Source organism: Microtus oregoni, unplaced genomic scaffold, assembly GCF_018167655.1.
Source record: "Microtus oregoni isolate MIOR12 unplaced genomic scaffold, Mior012 000016F_ref0000370, whole genome shotgun sequence".
NCBI lineage: Eukaryota > Metazoa > Chordata > Mammalia > Rodentia > Cricetidae > Microtus > Microtus oregoni.
Genome location: NW_024543075.1, coordinates 39,265,867 through 39,285,350, shown reverse-complemented (window position 1 = coordinate 39,285,350; position 19,484 = coordinate 39,265,867).

The window sequence follows — 19,484 nt, the reverse complement described above, 5'->3', positions numbered from 1 at the left end:
CATTTTATACTGATGCTAATAAATCAGGGAAGGCAAGTTACAAATCAGAAGAATTGAATAAGGTGGGGCAAAGTCCTTATGATTCTGTCCAGAAGGCAGAACTATATGCCATTCTTATGGTGCTAAGGGATTTTAAAGAACCTCTTAATGTATTTACTGACTCACAATATACAGAGTTATCTTGCATATTGAAACTGCTGAATTTATACCAGATGATACAGAACTGACTTCATTGTTTATCCAGGTACAAGACACTATCAGGAATAGGCTTTGCCCTATGTACATAACACACATCTGATCCCATACAGGTCTGCCAGGTTTTCTAGCACAAGGTAATGCAGACATTGATTAATTGTTGATTGGTACTGTGCTGGAGGCCTCTGAATTTCATAAAAAACATCATGTCAATAGCAAAGGCTTGAAGAAAGAGTTTTCTGTTATGTGGCAACAAGCTAAGGAGATTATAAAAGATTGTCCTACTTGGTATTTCTATAACCAAACACCACTTTCTGCAGGGACTTATCCAAAGGGTACTCAAAGGAATATAATCTGGCAGATGGATGTGTTCCACTTTACAGAATTTTGCAAATTAAAATATGTACACCACACCATTGACACTAATTCAGAGTTTCAATGGGCAACTGCTTTAAGCTCAGAAAAACCTGATTCAGTAATCACTCATTTATTAGAAGTTATGGCCATCATGGGCATACCTGCACAAATAAAGACAGATAATGGTTCAGCTTGTGTCTCTAGGAAAATGAAACGGTTTTTTTGTTATTATAATATTAAGCATGTTATAGGTATACCATACAATCCTACAGGTCAAGCAGTCATAGAAAGATCAAATAAAACTATAAAGGATATGTTAAACAAACATAAAGGGGTGGAAAATATCCCCAGAAATAGGTTATATAATGCTTTATTAACCTTGAATTTTCTCAACGCTAATGAGAAGGGGACAACGACCACAGAAAGACATTGGATAATGGAAAAGTCTGCTGAATTAAATCAACCAATTTATTTCAAGGATGTGCTGACCTCTAAATGGAAGCCAGGAGATATGTTGCACTGGGGAAGGGGTTTTGCTCTTGTTTCTACAGGAGAGGAAAAATTGTGGATACCATCAAAATTAATAAAGGTTTGGTTTGAAAAGGAGAAGCCTCTTGGAAAGGATAAATGACAATTCATCCACAATGATGACAATCATACTGATGGTAAGAAAAGCATATAGCATGGGGCAGGGTTCTCTTCTTATCTATGCAGGTAAACACTCATCTTCAAAGGATTCAAGGGACCCTGGATGTTTGAATACTGAAAAATGGAAACTAGTTACAACCCAATAAGGATCAGCAATAAAACTAAATAGGTTCAGTAAGTAAACTTATTATAAACATTTTAAAATATGTATTAATGTGCATTCATTTGTAAATATGTAGAACTGGTTTTGGAGTTTGACTCTGGCTCAGTCTCACTCCAATTCCAAGCCTGTTGGTAAGAGATATCTCAGAGTTTCTGTCACATGTCAGGAGCCATGATATGGGACAGAACAATAATAATAATAATAATTGATAAACTGTCTTTGTCTTTTCTCATATCTTTCTGTCTTTATTATGCCTTTCATTGAACATATGTGTCTGTATATGTCTTTGTAGATAATGTTTAACTTTCACATAAGAAACAATAAATTTTCCAGCAGTAATCTTTGAAGTTTCCAGGAGGTAGACGGGGCCCCACAACATCAACTCCACTTGGTTATTATGACGTCATGATATTGATAGCGCTAATATTAGACCTGATTTTTGGTACCAGCAGCACAAGACAGTTCTGAATGGTGCACATCTTTAACAACACTCTGGTCAGACCTCCTCAAAACACTCAAAGACTATTTGCAATTTTCTCAGACCAAATATTAATCTTGGAATTTTACCATCATTTACTTTCACTGCACCCCATAAGAAAAACATTGCCCCCATGACAGCTGGAAGCAATCTTAGAGGATGGTGTCCCCTCTCCCAGCACAGTTTGCCCTCAGGTTTAGGGACATCATTTAGGGGTTCGTTATAGGGTTGAGGGGGTGGGGGAGGTATTTTATAGGCTCAGGGGTATTTTAAAAAAAGGGATAATTGGTGATGGGATAATATATCGGTATTTGTGAGTTATTGTTTTTAGAAAATTATATTGGTATAGATTCTTGTATATTAATACAAAGTTAAATTATATTGAATATTGTATGTGAGTATGCTTCTACCTCTGCTTAAAACATTTGTTATGTATTGATATATTTATATATTTACCATATTGTAGTGTACATTTCTACCTCTGATTAAGATACTAATATATTATTTATGTAATGATATACATTGTTTACATTTGGAGGTCATTGTTTTCATTTATTGCACAGTTCTTTATTCTCTTAGTCTTCAATATTGCTTAACATTGTTTGTTGTTCGTAATTTTATATTTGGTATCTGTTCCTACTGTATATAGTTGTATTGGGTTTGGTTTGATCTTGTTTAGATAAAAGTGGGAGATGATGGGGAAGTTCAGCCAATCACATTTTGTTTAGGGTGTGTCCCCCTGAGGCCAAGAAAAAAAGATAAAAACATCCAGGTGCACTCGCCCCCTCATCGTTGTTCTCTGTGCTCCTGGTGTTCGCTGGACCCCTGATTGTGTAAGTTTCCCTTTTTTCCATTTATTTTTTTTAAAATATTTATTTATTAGGTATACAATATTCTGTCTGTGTGTATGCCTGCAGGCCAGAAGAGGGCACCAGACCCCATTACAGATGGTTGTGAACCACCACGTGGTTGCTGGGAATTGAACTCAGGACCTTTGGAAGAGCAGGCAATGCTCTTAACCTCTGAGCCATCTTTCCAGCCCCCCCCCCTTTTCCATTTATTAAAACTAAATCTATTATATTGAGCTTGTCTGGTTAATTTTAGCTTATCGATCGGCCGCACACATCAAACAGGGGTAGCTTCCCACTGAGGTCGAAATGGTGCAGTTTTGTTAGCTGGGTCCAGAGTGTAAGTGGGGGGGGGTTCTTCAGGAGCAGATGGCATAGCCAGAAACATGTGAGCAGGTAAACAGTTTGCAAGGACAGATGGCTTAGACTTAGAGCGTAAGTAGAAAAAAGGCTTGGATATAGGGAATCTCCTTCCATTTGTGTTGACAATAATTAGAAAGTTCCTATAAAATATTGGGGTTAAAGGTGTTGTTAGGTGGCCATTATATATTTCTCTCTAAATTGTAACGAGGCCATTTTTTTAAACAGAGGTGGTTAAGTGTGGGGATCTGCAGGTAGAGCATTAAGACCTGAGGTTTTAGGGCACCTAAAAGGCACCCCAGTGGGAAGGCGGGATTGATAGGCTTGGAAGGTTTGCTTCCTATGGTTAAAGCTATGTAAACCTACAAATACAGCAACACCTCAAGGCTCCAAAGAAGACATCTCTTGACTATGGAGCAGGGTGTAAATCAGCATGACCCTTGCAATACTCGTGTGGGTGTCCCCTCAAGTCATGAGTGGGAAGGTAAGGCCTGGCTGGATCCAGTCAGGGGCCTGAACTCAGAGAGGCCAGTGGCTGCTCCGAGCAGCCTCCGAAAAGGAAAAGGAAATGAAGAAAAGAGAAAGATTTGAGGCCCCTGGGCCCTCAGTCATGGGTGGGTTGGCCCTGGGCTGTTCCAAACACAAGCTCAACTAAGGGAAGCAAACCACAGATGAATGCCAGTGAAAGGAACAACCAAGGCCTTGAAGACCATGGTTGGTTGCAGTCCCCCCATCTCTAGGAACTCCAGAAGGTGTCCAGGAGCTCAATGGTCAATTCCTAGAGTTCAAAGAAATGGTTAAGCTAACCAGAATGGGAACACTCACCATTGGAAGCTGGTGTTGTTCAGAGAGGTCGTGCTCAGCCATATGAAACACGTGAGCTGTTATCGAGAAAATCCCTAGTTGTGATTCCAGTCCCAGGAGCCTGGGGCAGATCCCGTCCCCAGGAGGGGCCATGGGGCTGAAAATTCTGGCCCCGGGATAGGAGCCTGGGGCAGGAGACTCTCTCAAGTCTTAGCACCAAATGAAATGTCTGACGAGAGTGAGAAAAGGACACGAGATGCAAACAAACCCACTTAGGAGTTTATTAGAAGAGAGGTGTGCCCACGGGCAATAGGAAATGGTGCATGGGGGGAAGAGAGAGGTTGCAAAGATGGCACATCCAGCTTTTAAAGGCTTCCTAGCACATGCGCATGGGGGAAGATGTGCCTATTTCAGATGCTGATGACGGGCGACCCTACGCCTTGCACATGGACACAGGGGTTTCGTGTGAGTGCGTTAGACGCTGACGATGCAGATGGTGGGTGACCCATGCATGTGCACACAGGTAGTTCATTGAGAAGTCCAGCCTTACGGGTGACTGAATAATTACAAAGGCAAGATGCAGCTTGTAGCTTGTGAGGGAGGCGTCGTTGGAAGGGGATGGGTATTGCGGCAGCCTACCTGCAGGAAGCATTTCTGCTTGCTGGCTAGATAAGCCACAGCAGTTTAATTAGGGGTCCAGGTTTCTGCCCCACTATGGAGGTCCTTGAGTGTAGGGTGTCCTACTGTATGGCTGGTCACTCACCTCTTGGTCCTTTCTGTATTGTAGCAAGCTGTGTTTCAGAGTTGCAGGAGAATAAGCAATTTTAGGGGCAGGATTTGGCTTGCAGCTTGGGGGAATCTGGTGGATGGGGGTGGGTATTGGGTCAGCATACATTCATGAAACTCTCCTACTGGTTGGCTAGAGAAGCCAAATGCAGTTGGGGGAGGGCCTTGGGCTTTTGTCCCTGTGGAAGTCCTAGGGAGTGGGGTGTTGTGTCCGGTGGATGGTCCCCTCTGTGTTGTAGCAAGTTGTATTTTCCTATATTTAACATTTTCTTTGACCACTGTATTCATTCCTTATATTGTATCTCCGATGACTGAGAGAGATTCTTTATTTCATATCTTGTATTCTGTTAGCAAAGCATGTCTCAGTTCCTGTTCAAGTTCATTCATTTTTAATTTCCAGAATTCCCCGAGTTTGGACTTTCTTTATTGCTTCTATTTCCATTTTCAGGTGTTGAACAGTTTTATTTTTTTCCTTCAATTATTTGTTTATAGTTTCTTGGCATTCTTTAAGGTATTCATTTATATTGTCCAATTGCTTGTTTATGTTTTCCTGACTTTCCATTAGGGATTTATACATTTTCTTTTTACAGAACTCTATCACTTTCTTACAGTTGTTTTTTTTTTCTTATGCTACAGCTATGTTGCAATATGCAGGGCCTGCTGTGGTAGAATAGCTGGACTCTGATAGTGACATATTGTCATGACTGTTACTGATTTTATTCTTATTCTGGCATCTAGTCATCTGGATTTGGGATGATTATGGGTCTAGATGTATATTTCTCGGTTTGTTTATTTTCGGAGGGTGTTTTGTTCCTTGGTTTTTGTTTCCTCTCTGGGTTTTAGGAGATTATTGGAAGCTAAAGAAGGAGAATACAGAGGTCACAGGCCTGTGAGATCCTCAAGAATTATGGATGGGGGTGGGAGAGGAAGCCCCCCCCCCCGGTGTTCTGTTGCAGGGCTAGGGACTACCCTAAGGATTCAAACTGGGGGAACAGAGAGAGAGTAGGGAAAGTTTTGATGTGGGTGACCTATCTGGTCTTTTGGTAGGCATGGACTGTGTTTGAACAAGAAATATCTGCTTTAGTTGGGGGCTGGGATACAGTAATCATGGAGCATAGGAGGATAAACTTCTATTGGAAGCTGGGAAGTGAAGATGTTCTGAGGATGAATTGCCTACTTGATCTCATGGAACATGTGGCCTGTGGTTGAGCAGGGTTTGTCTGCCTGAATTCAAAATGCAGTATTTCTAAACAAAAAGAAAAGGAGAAGGGAATGACTGACAAAAATGCTTAGTGTTATACTATTGGGTTAACATTCCTGAGGACCTTGGCTTGATCTCTAGTGCCTTTCCTATTAATTGAGGAAGTTCCCTTAAGTATATTGGTTTTTTGTAGCTGTTATTATAAATGATTACAATCAGTAGCTCAAAACAATAAAAACATCACTCTCAGGTACAGCTACAAATTCCACTATAAAATTTATATTTTTAATAATTTGTTGAAAATTTAACATAACATATTTTGATATTATCAACTTCAAATTTTCACAGGTCATGCTTTCTGTCCTTAACTACCTATTGAAATAACTTTGAGGTGCTGTCTTTTCTTCCTGTTTCTCTTCCTCTTCCTTCCACTTCTTTTTCCCCCACTGAGTCAAGTTTGGGTTGCCTAATTACTCTTGGGAGTGGGACCTGAACTGGAGTTGGTTTCCTGCTCCCAGATCCTATCATACGCCAGTGGCACTTCAGCTAGTAACTCCTCCTGCTATACTATAATTTTGTCTGGTTAGAGCTAGTATAAGACTCATACTTGTCCCAGTTTTTGGAAATACTTATTCTTACCACAGGTAACGCAGGTGTCTATTTGAGTAATAAATATTTTTATCAACTGTATTACCCCCAGGCCTTGGTTCTGTTGTTGCTGTTGCTGCTGTGGTTTTCTTCTTCTTCTTCTTCTTCTTCTTCTTCTTCTTCTTCTTCTTCTTCTTCTCCTTCTCCTTCTCCTTCTCCTTCTCCTTCTCCTCCTCCTCCTCCTTCTCCTCTTTATTCTTATTCTTCTTCCTCCTTCTTCTCCTCTTCTTCTTCCTCCTCCTCCTTCTTCCTCTTCTGCTTCTGCATCTTCTTTTTACTTTTACTTTCACTTTTCATGTTTAAGTCCTATTTGAAAAAGTCTGGACTTGTTTGATACATTTTACTAAAAGAAGTTCTTCCGAATGTCTTAAGGGTATTTGAAATGATCCAAGTCCCATCCAGCTTTAGCACTAGGATGAGGGTATAGGGATGTTAGTACTCCAAGACAGGGCCTTTAAAATGGCAGTGTTGATGGCAATACTTTAGGGAGATTGTCAAAGTCTCAGCATGGTCTGGTGTTGCGGGAGGTCCTCCCACTCCTCCAGCCTATAGCCGCTGAGATACCAGCCCATTGGGGCATGGACTCTCTCCCTTTAAAAAAAGCGGCCACTTCCCTCTCCTCTCTCTCTTCACTTCCTGCTCCGCTGACGACTAGACTCCCTTCCTGGTTGCGTAGAGGGCTGTTTTCTGGGATGGAGATCTGTAATTTTTTCCCCTTTAAATAAATACCACCTTATTAATCATAATTCCAAACTGGTGTGGCATTGTTTGTGACTTACACCATCAGTTGGCACCCAACGTTTGTTGTTAGGACCTCTCCTTCCCCCACTGGGCTGCCGGCCACGAGTTTAGCTTGGCGCGAGCCTCCATTCCTTGTGGCGGCGGCCTTGTGGCCTGTGTCTTGTGCGTGGAGCCAGCAGCTTAATATATATCATCATGCACTGGCTTTTCTTGCTGCAGTTCTTTATATTTTCTCTTTAGACACCTCAGATTGACTTCCAGTCCCCACGCACCCTATCGTCTGCCTCCCCACGTGGATTTAAACTCCACAGGCCTGCATAGTCTCTGCCCGCGTGGTTTGCTCTTTTCTGAGTCGTTTTTAAATCTCCCTTGCAAGCACAGCTCTTAAGTGGCACAAACCAGAGCACGCGGTTGCTGAAAGCTGCAACTCCTCAGGGTGACTTTGTCACGTGGAGGCATAAGCGGCTTCCAGGTTGCTCTTCCCTACCCCTGGATTCTGGGTTTCTGGTTCTGTCTCTGGAATTGATTTAATTACATTTACTTTGTTGAGAAACTTGCATTTTCCAGTTTTTAACATCTACTAAGCACTGAAACAGTTCCCCGTTTTCATCGCGACTCGGCAACAGCGCCACCTGCTGGATAATAGGTAATATGGAAGTTTTCGTTTCTAACGCAAATTTTACTGCTTTGTTTTCACTAATACAATGGATTAGTAAATTTATATTTACTAATACAATGGATTACATCATACAAGGTTTATATGATTATGGCGATACCTTAATTTGCTTGTTACTCAGTTTCAGTTTTCTTTTCCATAATCTATCATTAAGGAAGAATATGGCACTCCTAAGAACAATTGAATCTTTACGTACTAATAATGAACAGAAGAATATGGCACTCCTAAGAACGATAGAATCTTTACAAACTAATAATGAACAGAAGAATATGGCACTCCTAAGAATGATAGAATCTTTACGAACTAATAATGAACAACTAATTGACAAGATTAAAATTATTGAAAATCAGAGGTTATCTGAACAAGTGGATACTATGACAGACAAAATTGACTCCATATCCAAGGGTATTAGAAAGTTACCTGAAAGGGTTCAGGCTGTTGAATTTGACCTTCAGACTTTATCACAAAGTTTTGATAAGGTAACAGACAGAATGTACCTCCAAGATGGGAATCTACAAGATATACAAGGAAAGTTTAAGAGGGACATGTTATCTTTGAAGGAAAAAAATTAAAGCTTTGGAATAACAGGTGCAGAATGGAGACCAAAAAATTGATACCTCAGTGAAATCACTGGAAATATATACAGGTCAGGAGATTCAGGATTTAAGAGAGATAATGATACAAAGATTTGAAAAGATTGGAGAAATTATTGCAGCTGGTGAACAGAGTAAGGAGGCACAAGGAAAGGATACAATGCCTCCACCAGCTATTAGAACTGGTTTACCCATTGTTCTAGCAACATACCCTATACTTAATTCTGACAAATCATCAACTTCTAAAGGCTCAAAAAGAGTCAGAGAAGCTAGATGGACGCCAATAGCAATGAATGATCTAAAAGAAATTAAGCAAGCTGTTGTTAATTTTGGCTTGCACAATGCATATGTAAAGGAAATGATAAGGACTTGGGCTTCTAATGCTAGAGCTATCCCCCATGATTTCCATCAGTTAGTGTCTGCAGTTTTAGGTCATGGACCTTCCTTGATGTTTGGAATTTATTTCAGAGGAGAATCCAAACATATGGAACAGCAAGGAAGAGCAAAAGGTGTTGAGGTTTCCCAAGATCAAATTCTTGGTGCAGGAGAATATGCTGATCCACAGGTCCAAGCTCTTTATGACGATGAAGTACTGTGTTTATGTCACCAAGCAGCTTTAAATGCTTGGAATAGGATACAAGATCCAGAAAAAAGGGTTGAATCATATACCAGAATTAGGCAGGGACAGAGAGAGAACACTTTATTGACTTTTTGCAAAGATTAATTAAGGCTCTGGACATAGGGTAACAGATCCAGAAGCTAGACAAATACTTCTTGAATCTCTAGCTTTAGAGAATGCAAACATAGAATGCAAAAAGATAATTGGGCCTTCAAAGTCTAGATCAGCACCTATGGATGAATGGATTCAGCATACGATGAATGTTGAGACGTTTAGCTATAATGATGAATCTTGGGTAGGAGAAGTGATTTCCAAAGCAATGAGGAGACATCAAACTGCCAGGTGTTTTAATTGTGGTAAATTAGGATATTTTCAAAGGGATTGGAGGCAAAGAATTTCTAGGAATAATATCTCTTATGGGAATGACAAAAATAGGAGACCTCGGCCTTCAGGTATATGTAGGAGATGCGGTAAAGGCCGGCATTGGACCAATGAATGTAGGTCAACAACAGACAGATGGGACAATACGATATCATCGGGAAACTCCTTGGGGGGCCTCTCGCAGGCCCCCAAGGGAACAGTGGCCCAGTCATTCCCGGTCACAGTGGAGAACGTGCCTCACCAAGAAAATTAAAAGCTCCAATTTCTGCTGTCAAAAGTAATACTGGTCCAAATGATGAATTACATGTGGAGGATGAGTCAAAAAACCCAGTAGGACAGAGTAAACGTATATTTTGGCAGACTTCTAATAATGATCAAAGACCAAAGCTAAGAGTCTACATAAATGGCACATTTATTGAAGGCTTATTAGACACAGGTGCAGATGTAAGTATCATTACCCCAGAATCTTGGCATTGGAATTGGCCTCTTCAAGAGGTAGATGTTCGGTTCCTGGGAGATGGAACCCTATCTCGTGTAGAACAAAGCACAAGATGGGTTGAATGCATAGGGCCCGAAGGGCAAATAGAAAGACTAAGGCTAAGGCCATATATAGCCAATATTGCCATAAATTTATGGGGCTGTGACCTGCTACAGCAATGGAATACCCAGATTAACATTCCTGTAGTTCCAGGAACTCATAATTCAGGGAAAGATATGATGAGGTGTTATGGAAACAGGTCACCAGCCATTCACGCTGTACAAGAACATACAGCAAATACCAAACCTTTAGAGGTACCAACAGCCCTACCTTTAAAATGGCTAATTGAGAAGCCAATATGGATCAAACAGTGGCCTCTAGCTGAAGATAAACTACAGGCATTGGAACAGCTGGTGCAAGAGCAACTAGATGCTCACCATATTGAAGAATCAACCAGCCCTTGGAATTCTCCAGTGTTTGTTGTGAAAAAGATATCTGGTAAATGGAGAATGGTGACAGATCTAAGAGCTGTCAACAAAGTAATTCAACCTATGGGCCCACTACAATCTGGAATTCCTTTGCCTTCTCTGTTACCAAAAGGATGGCCTCTTATAGTTATTGATTTGAAAGATTGTTTTTTCACTATGCCGTTACAAGAAAAGGATAGAGAAAAATTTGCCTTCACAGTGCCTACTTAAAATAATTCTCAGCCTAATAGGAGATATCAATGGACTATCCTCCCACAGGGTATGCTCAATAGTCCTACACTGTGCCAATATTTTGTAAGTAAGCCATTGGAAATAATTCGTAAACAATTCCCCAAGTCCATCATTTATCATTACATGGATGACATCGTGTTATCTGATTCAAATAAAGATACTTTAGAAAGGATGTTTGAAGAAGTAAAGAAAGTCTTGCCTAGGTGGGGATTACAAATTGCCCCTGAAAAGATTCAAAGAGGAAATTCTATTAATTACCTAGGTTACAGAATAGGGTTAGAGAAAATTAAAATGCAAAAGGCACAAATTAGGAGAGACTGGTTAAAGACTCTTAATGACTTCCAAAGATTGTTAGGAGACATTTACAGTCTACGACCAGCTGTTGGGATAACACCTGATCTAATAGTTCATTTAAACAAAACCTTAGATGGTGATAAAGATTTGAATAGTCCAAGAAAACTGACAGCTGAAGCAGGAAAGGAATTGACAATGATTGAGGAAAAATTACAGGAGGCACATGTGGATAGGGTGAACACAAATCTTAGCTGCATACTAGTCATATTGCCTTCCAGAATTTCTCCTACAGGGATTCTAATGCAGAGGGAAGATATTATTTTAGAGTGGATATTTATACCTAATAAACCAAGTAAAAAATTAAAAACTTATGTGGAAAAAGTCTCTGAAATAATTATAAAAGGTAAGCTGAGACTTCGTCAACTAGCAGGTATAGACCCAGCAGAAATTATAGTGCCTTTTACTACTGAAGAAATAAAAAAAGTTATGGGAAGACAATGAACTGTGGCAAAGAGCTTGTGCTAACTTTTTGGGAGAAATTAATAGCAACTATCCCAAAAGTGGTAGACATAACCTCATAAAAAGAACTTCTTGGATTCTTCCTAGAATTGTATGTGATGCTCCAATAACTGGAGCCCGTACGTTCTATACTGATGCAAATAAATCAGGGAAAGCAGGTTACAATTCAGATGAATTGAGTAAGGTGGAACAAAGCCCTTATAAGTCTGTCCAGAAGGCAGAATTATATGCCATTCTTATGGTGCTAAGGGATTTTAAAGAACCACTTAGTATAGTTACAGATTCACAATATGCAGAAAGAGTTATCTTGCATATTGAAACAGCTGAATTTATACCAGATGACCCAGAGTTGACTTCATTGTTTATCCAGGTACAAGACATAATCAGGAACAGGCTTTGTCTGATGTACATAACACACATCCGGTCCCATAAAGGTCTGCCTCTGAGATTGATCAATTATTGATTGGAAGTGTGTTGCAGGCCTCAGAATTTCATAAGAAGCATCATGTCAATAGTAAAGTCCTAAAGAAAGAATTTTCCATTACTTGGCAACAAGCTAAGGACATTATAAAGAGATGTCCTACTTGTTCTTTCTATAATCAAACATCGTTGCCTACAGGGAGTAACCCAAAGGGCACTAAGAGAAATGAAATCTGGCAGATGGATGTGTTCCACTTTATGGAATTTGGTAAATTAAAATATGTACACCACACCATAGACATGTATTCAGGTTTTCAATGGGCTACTGCCCTGAGCTCAGAAAAGGATTATTCAGTAATCACACATTTATTGGAAGTTATGGCCATCATGGGTATACCTGCACAAATAAAGACAGATAATGGTCCAGCATATGTATCTGTAAGAAAATGAAACACTTTTTTGATTATTATAATATAAAACACATTACAGGTATACCAAATAATCCTACAGGTCAGGCAGTTATAGAAAGATCAAATCGTACTATAAAGGATATGCTGAACAAACAGAAAGGGACCGAAAATACCCCCAGAAATAGATTACATAATGCTTTATTAACCTTGAATTTTCTTAACACTAATGAGAAAGGAACGACAGCAGCAGAAAGACATTAGATAATGGAAAAGTCTGCTGAACTAAATCAACCGATTTTTTTCAAAGACGTGCTGACCTCTCAATTGAAGCCAGGAGATGTGCTATGTTGGGGAAGAAGTTTTGCTCTTGTTTCCACAGGAGAAGAAAAATTGTGGATACCATCAAAATTAATAAAGTTTCGATTTGAAGAGGAGAAACCTCTTGGAAAGGAGAAATGACAACTCATCCACAACGATGATATTCATACAGGTGGTAAGAAAAACATAAAATGGGGGCAGGGTTCTGTTCTTATCTCCACAGGAAAACACTCATCTTTGAGAAATTCAAGGGACCCTAGATGTTTGGATACTGACAGATGGAAAAATACCTGCCCAATAGGAAATATCAAGACAACTGAATGAGTTGTGTAAGTAAAATATATTAAACCATATTTCTAAATTTATAAAGCTGGTTTTGAAGTTGGACTCTGGCTCAGTCCCTCTCCAATTCCAAGCCTGTTAGTAAGAGAAAAACCCAGAGTTTCTGGAGTTTCTGTCTCATGTCAAGAGCCATGATATGGGACAGAAAGAAATATGAGTTTAGAAAACATCTTTGCTTTTCTTCATATCTATCATACTTTTCATTGAATATATCTATCATGCCTTTCAGTGAATATATATATATATATATATATATATATATATATATATGATTAATGTTTAAGTTTTTCACAATGAACAATGAGTTTTTCCTGAAGTAATATTTGAAGTTTCCAGGAAGAAGATGGGGCCCCATAACAACAACTCCACCTGGTTGATATGACATCATGATACTGATAGTGCTACTACAAGACCTGCTTTGGATAAAAGCTGCACAAGACAGTTCCAACTTGGTTATCTGAAATGGTGCACATCTTATACAACATTTTGGCCAGACCTGCACAAAATACTCAGAGACTATTGGCAGTTTTAAAAGACATTGATCTTGAAATTTAACCATCATTTTACTTTCACAGGATCCCCCAGAAAGAACGTCGCCCCCATGACAGCTGGAAGTAATTCTAGAGGACGATGTCCCCTCTCCCAGTAAAGTTTTCCCTTGGGTTTAGAGACATCATTTAAGGGTTGATTATAATTAGTATATGATTGAGGGTTTGGGGAGGAACTTTATAAGCTCAGGGATCATTTTGAAAAAAAAAGAGGTATGATGGGATAATTGATTTGTAATTGTGAGTTACTATTTTTAGACAAATATATTGGTATAGATTCTTGTATATTGATACAAAGTTAAATTATATTGACTATTGTATGCATGCATGTTTCTACCTCTGTTTAAAACATTTTTTATGTATTGACATATATTGTACTGATATATATATATATATATATATTGTATATATTTACCATATTGCAGTGTACATTTCTACCTCTGATTAAGATACTTATATAATGCTTGTGTATTGATATATATTTACCTACTGCAATGTATATTTGTACATTGTTAATATTTGGAGGTCATTGTCCTCATTTGTTTCACAGTCATTTATTGTCTTAGTCTTTAAGTCAGATAGATATTGAGAATTATATAGATTAATAGTCATCTAAGTTTGTCATTTATAATTGGACTAATCTGGTTCTTTAGATATATAGAGATTATACTCAGTATAGATAGATAATCTTCAACTTCTTCAAAGAGCTGTAGAAAATGGCCTTTAATCTAACTCAGAGTTTTGTGGCAGTCAGACACAATTGCTCCTGTCAACACCACTCTATTCCCGAGAGAATGTTGAGCACCAAAGACACTCCACCTGGAGCCTTTCTTTTTGGCAGAACTGGTCTTTGGGCAAAGAAATACCCATACCTCAACCACTGACAGAGAAACAGAGCATGCATCAATGGATAAAACAGGACTGTCATATCCTGCCAAGACAGGGTAAGATAGTTTTGAAAAAATTGCTTGCCTTTGAAAATGGTATGTCAGTTATGTTAGGCCTTTGCCAAAGTTGGTTGCTTCAATGCTGCTCACGTGACTTTGGGTGATTGCCCAGGTAGCTAGTTGTCTCTGTGATTTGTTGCATGTTTTGGAAGTTGTTTTACTGAACTTCCTAATTACCCAGGTAACATTATTTCCCTTCTCAGATCTTCGATGGGGTTGAAGACTATATAAATGTAGTTACTTTCTCTCATGACTTGGCCAAGTTATTTATTATACAAGACCTAAGCTAGTTAGAATAGGATATTTGTACTTATTGTATATAATTTCATAGTAGGTTTAGCACTCTCTTATTTAAACAAAAGGGGGAGGTGTTGCAGAAGGTCCTCCCACTCCTCCAGCCTATAGCCGCTGAGATACCAGCCCATTGGGGTGTGGTCTCTCTCCCTTTAAAAAAGCGGCCATTTCCCTCTCCTCTTTCTCTTCAATTCCTTCTCCACTGGCGACTAGACTCCCTTCTTGGTTGCGTAGGGGGCTATTGTCTGGGACGGAGATCTGTAAATTTTTTCCCCTTAAATAAATACCACCCTATTCATAATTGCAAACTGGTATGGCATTGTTTGTGACTTAATCCATCAGTCTGGCCATGCTAAAAGACTTGCTTTTTTCCACCCCGGGAAACAGAAACTGAAGCATTTTTCATAAAGTCCTTAAGTACTATCTGAGCACTCCTCAAAGCAGGATTCATATGTGAATGCTCTTGACTATGGCTGACCTGTCTCTTCTCTATGACCAAGTCCCCAGGCTAACCCAACTGGATATTCCAGAATCAGAGTACAGTGTACATGGAAAAGATAAAGATAAATGAAGCTACATAAGTTCAAAAAGGAAAATCAATATTATCTCACTCATATGTAGATCTGACCTACAATGTGTACATGTAAATATATATAAAGAGGTGTAGCTAAAGTCTAAAGGATCTCTGTGAGTTTGAGGCCAGCCTGGTCTACAAAGCTAGTTCCAGAACAGGAACCAAAAAGTTACAGAGAAACCCTATCTTGAGAATCCAAAAAAAAAAAAAAAAAAGAGAGATGAACTTTTGAAAAGACTGGGATTAATCCAGGAAATTACCTGAAAAACTGACAAATGAGATGACATGAAATTAAAACTTCTTTTGCCTTATAAAGAAAATAAACACCATAATGAAAAGCCATCTATATAATAAGAGAAAAGTCTTTGTCAGATAGCTTATTCATATTGAGAATGTATAAAAATTCCAAAATTAAATACCTCCAACTCCAAATCTTTCAGCATATAAGTGAGCTAATGGACTGAAGAGATAGACCTCAAATGGAGAAGCAAAAACAGTCAATGAAGTTTAAAATTAATTTTTTAAAAATTGATTTATTTAATTTTGTAAAAAAAACTATCTTTTCTCATTTTATATACCAATCCTATTCCCACTCTACCTTCTCCCCATCCCACCCCCCCATTCACTCCTTCGAGAGGATAAGGATTTTCATGGCAAGTCATCAAAGTCTAGCACATTGCTTTGAGGCAGTACCAAGGCCCCACTGTATTTAGGCTGAGGAAGGTATCCCTCCAAAAAGAATGGCTTTCAAAAAGCCTGTACAAACAATAGGGTAAATCCTGGTCTCACTGCCAGTGGCTTTACAGTCTGCCCCAATCATACAACTGTCATCCACATTCAGAGGTCATAATTTGATTATATGCTGGTTCCCTTGCTGTCAGGCTGGAGTTGGTGAGCTCCCTTAGCTTAGGTAAGCTATTCAAGAAGGTCTCGTCATCATGGTAATGACCTCTTTGCTCATATTCTCACTCCTCCTATTCCTCAAATGGACTTTAGTAGCTCAGTCCGGTGCTCCATGGTTTATCTTTGCATCTGCTTCCATCAGTTGCTAGATGAAGATTTTATGGTGACATTTAAGGTAGTCATCAATCTGACTACAGGGCAAGGCCAATTCAGGGACACTCTCCACTATTGCTTAGGGCATTATCTGTGGTCATCTTTGTGGATTTCTGGGAATTTCACTAGTGCCAGGTTTCTTGCTATCCCCAGAATGGCTCCCATGTATATAATATGTTTTTTTTTTTTTTTTTTTTTTTTTTTTGGTTTTTCGAGACAGGGTTTCTCTGTGGTTTTGGAGCCTGTCCTGGAACTAGCTCTTGTAGACCAGGCTGGTCTCGAACTCACAGAGATCCGCCTGCCTCTGCATATAATATGTTTTAATCAATTCTACTTCATCATTCTCTCCTTTTCAATTCTAATCCCCACTATTACATTTTCCTTCCAATATCATGTACTACCTTAATTAAAAAATTATGCTCTGAGTCCATTTAATTCAGCCTCTATAGGCATTGATGTAGCTATGAAGATGGGTAGCTTCCTTGTAGCCCACATATTGACTTTATTTTCTCTCCTGCCACAAACATCAATGGCTAATAGCTTCTCACAAGGAGATAGAACTTCATGAGTCCAAGACCAAACCCTGATCCATGCTGGGAGTTTGGCTGGCTTGATATTATCCAGGGTTGCACACATAGTCCCAGCCATTTCAACTTCATGTGTGCACTGTTAAAGCTACAAAATACTGTCCACTGAAGACTACTTCTTTTCTGATTCTTATACAACCCCTGTGCCTTCTTATGCAATCAATGTTCCTGAGTCGTGTGGGCTGGAAGTGAAATATAGAGATCACATTTAGAAATGAACACTCCACAGTCTTTTATTGAATGTATGCTGACTGGGTCTTCGTCTCTAAATTAATCTCCATTAATTAGAATCTGCTCCACTGAGAATTGAGAGATGAGTTAATAATATGTTAGGATAAAGATAAGTGGTCAGTATAAAGATAAGTTTATTACTGTGTCTATTAAGCAGAACAATAATATTAGTCCTCTCTTATGGCTGATGACCAAACAGTGGCCAAAATAAACTTAGGGAAGAAACAATTTATTTGGCTTATAATTCCCAATAAGATTCCATCACTGAGTGAACTGAGGATTTTTCCCCTAATTCACAATGTTAGGGTATGAACTCTATATTGTAGAGTGGACATTAAGTTCAATCAAAATAATAGTTGGTTACTACCAAAAATTGGTGTTGCCATTGAATTAGTCACCATATATTGCCAAGTTAGATTTTATTATAACTCAAAGAGTTCATAGCTGAGAAAGACTGTTTAATTTCTGTTCAACTATATAATGTACAGAATGTTCTATTACTGTCAAAGCTAGCCAATAGAGACTATGCTTTCAAATCAGTACCTGCTTGATTTTTGCCATGTAATTATGACTCAGGTATGTATCTTCGCCCACTTCACATATGACAGAGGGTTATTGTGTAGAATATATAAAACACTAAAAGACTGAAGACCAAGATTTCAACCCTATTACAGAATGGGGTATAGAATTAAATTCAAATAACCATAATATGTAGTCTACAATGTTCAATGCCCTTAACCCTCAGGGAATTGCAAAATAAAACTACTTTGGATTTCCTCGTAAGACAATCAGAACGTCCAAGGTCAAAAATACAAATCACAAGAAATGCTGGTGAGTATTTGGGGGAAATGAACCACTTCTTCATTGTGGGATGGAGTGCAAACTATTACAGCCTCTATGGGAACCACTGTAAGCTTCCTTATATAGAGAAAAATAGAAGTACCCATGTGCCCCAAGTTGTTGGTATATCTGAGACATGAGACATTTACCGAGGGGAGTACAGATAATAGAATAAGCATAAGAATTCTATGTTGCAGGGAGCAAAGGGAGCAAAGTCCTTGGAGACTAAAAGCATATGCAAGACACAGAGCTCCAGGATTTGGTGTTTTCCCTGATGGATTTCTGTGTAGCGTTGCTTTACTCTTTCCTCACTGTATCTCCATCCCTACATTTCAAAATGGGAATGGATATTCTCTACTTTTTGGGGGAAGATGTAATTCTTTTTTAAATTTCTGTATACTTTAGTTATTGTTCAGGTGGTCTCAGTGAAGGGTTAGCTTTAGTCTGAGAATTGACTTTGGATTTTAGAGTTTTAATTAATATTGACACAAACACTTAGGGAATTTTTGATGTTGTACTCAATGCATTTTTCATTGTGGTATGATCATAAACCTGAGAGTATCAAGAGTGAAATATTGTGATTTGAATAAAAAATGACCCAAAGTGAATATATTTTAACATTTGGTACCCAGTTGGTACCACTTTTGGGGGGAGATGTGGAAATTATAGGACACAAGTCATTCCTTCTAGTGCTATGTAGCTTTGCTGTAGGAAGTATAAAATAAGACCCAGGCTTGAGAGTTTGTAGCCCCACTGACTTAGAGTCCACACTCTGTTTCCTGATTCAGCTTCTCATTCACTATTTTTTCTCTTCTTCTGCACTATAATGGATGCTTAGACTTTTGGAACCTTCGCCAAAACTATTTTTTTTTTCTGCTAGTTGCTTTGGGTGATACTGTTTTATCACAAGGATGGAAAATTAGGTAACAATACACAATGCTGATTAAAATACCTGACAAAGTCAATTGAAAGAAGAGTTCCAGCTCATGGTTTGACTTCGGAGCTGGGAAATTACAGGAGCAGAAGCTAGATCCAGGTGATCTCATTACATTTCCAGTCAGTGAAGGGAGAGCAGTAAATGCCCTGTGCTCAGGTCACTTTCTCCTTTTCCTGCAGTCTCGGACTTCCGCCCAGAAAATAGGGCTTACCAGTTAGGGAAGGTCCTCCCAGCTCCAGAATTCTAATCACTATCATCTCTTAAGGCATAGACTAGTATAATCTGAAAAAAAAAACTTTTACTGGTATGTTCCTGGGGTCTTATCTCCTAGGTAACTCTAGGTCTTGTCAAACTGACAACCAGTATTAAGCATTATAGCCATATTAAACAGGACCACCATAATGTAATTTCAGAAATAATTACTTCTCAGACCTAAATACAACATCAGGCTTCTATTTTGCTTTACTATTTT